Raw genomic sequence first — 2,204 nt, 5'->3', positions numbered from 1 at the left:
TAATTTTGCTACGCATGCACAGTTTATTCACTGGACTGCAGATTATGGACATTTTTACCATTCAATGAGAAAGAAAACAAGAGCCGTGTGAAAAATGATACGATGATGCTGTAATTGACAATCAATACTGAAGTGAGCTGGACTTTTATGCTGCGTGACGGGAGCACCGTTAGGGGTGTGTAAAACTTGCAGAGTTATGGTTTGGGTTTAAGCGCTACCGAAGGGAACATGTAAGTCAGAGACTGCCAATAAATCAGACCAATTACGTTTTCCAGCTCTTTTCTGACATCTAACGGTAACCACTGAAAATTACATCAAGTTGGTATTTTTGTTTTTACTAAAAGCCCATTCTTAACGAGCGTCCGAAAGAATGTTGAACGTATTAGTCCTAAAAAAAAAATATATATATACATTTACTTCACTTAGGTTGAATACAACTATTTAAAAATAAAAAAATACCAAATTATCATGAACTGCTGTGAATTTTTCCGCTAAGCTCCTTGTCAGAGAGCAGCAAGTTGCGCAAAAAGTACTAAAATATTAAATACATAGGACATGTGCATTCAAACGTTTATAGGTCAGATTAAATTTACCTGTAAAGGGTTTACAGAATTTTAGGCTGTGTCTGAAAGTTCACACCAACAGCTCAATTTGGCGAGTAGTTTTACTTTACCACGCATCATTCCATTTATATATTTTTATTAAACTGTTATACTTATTGTTTCCATGCATATATTATTAAGCTACATTGCATTTGTTCTTTAGTGTAAGAACAGTGCCCTTCTAGTTATATTTTGCACCTTGTAAAGTTAAGCGTGCTACTGCTTCATATTACTTTGCATAATGTGCTATAAAACCTAGTGGATCTCAATTGCTTTTCTTTGTTCTGCAACACGTTATTGTCCCTTACTGATTTTAAATGGGATTGAATTATCAACAAACATGAAATAACTAACCGGTAGGGTTACTGCTTCAGCACACCAGAGCTGCTATTATTTTGGCAGCTCGGTTTATAGGCCCGTGTGGGATGATGTAAAACAAACAAACAAACAAAACATTATCTTATATCGCAAAGTAGCAACAAGCTGTCACAGGAGTCAAGGAAATGTTTCATTAATGAGTAATCTTGTGCAACTGGTTCACATCATGGACATTCAATCTTGAGTCTTAAATATTTGACAATGCATAAATTGTTAGTATTCCCAGTCATCTTTTTCTCAGGCAAATTATGTTTGAGCACTTCATAATCCTTGTCATGTTGTGTCGGATGGATAACAGCTATCATATCGGCTGGTGCTATGAGCTCATTTAAATCATTTTATTTATCATAGCAAAGAGGCACTTAGCAACAGGACTCAACAATAGAAATTCCGTGGTGAAATTTTAAACTTCTACGGCAAAATCTTGTTTGTTTGTTTCATTAGCAAGCGAATTGTAAATTTTCAAACGTTGATGTAATGCTCATTGATCAGATCTCTCAAAAATGAATTAGTTTATATTCTCGCCACAGTTTCAAAAGGAGGTTGGCACAAGGTCATATTGCTTGCATAAACTCCTTGAGAAATAATTTTATTTTCATTGAATTTTCAAATACATCCATTTGTTTGCAAATGCACTCCTTAGCTTTTTATCTTTGGATGAAATCATAGAAAAACCTGAGAAAAAAGAATACCCATAATGTGTATGTTAGTGTGTCTGTGTGTGTTTTTTAACTACTTTTTTTTTAGCTCCTTTCTTTGGACTGTAACAAATGTCATGAAGTAGCATAGAAAAAAAAAATCACATTATCTATTACAAGGTCTGTCTTGCATCAGGCTTCATTGTAGAGAACTGCATTCAGTCTCGGTATGCCAGTTCTGTTTCGCCACTCATTTGAGTTTGTCTCATGAAGTACGATGTACTTCAGGAAGGAAACGTCACCCAAGGCCTGAATGTTTTACATTTTAAAGTGTTTGTTTCTTTAGGACAGGCACGCTCTTGTTTGTCAAAGACCCCACACTCACTTGTAAACAAATCATGCAAAAGGGGACAAACCCTCCATTTGCCTACTCACACGAAACAACCGCACATGACGTTTTAAGAAGGATAAAACTGTTTATCTGTGGCACACGTCATGTTCGTTACAGTCAGGGACATTTCAAGTGAGCAAAGTAAGCACAGTTAGTTGTTGCAATGTTTTATTGGATACAACAGTGGAGGCAACA

This window comes from Syngnathoides biaculeatus, chromosome 16 (genome assembly GCF_019802595.1).
Source record: "Syngnathoides biaculeatus isolate LvHL_M chromosome 16, ASM1980259v1, whole genome shotgun sequence".
NCBI lineage: Eukaryota > Metazoa > Chordata > Actinopteri > Syngnathiformes > Syngnathidae > Syngnathoides > Syngnathoides biaculeatus.
This window is presented reverse-complemented; position numbering follows the sequence as displayed.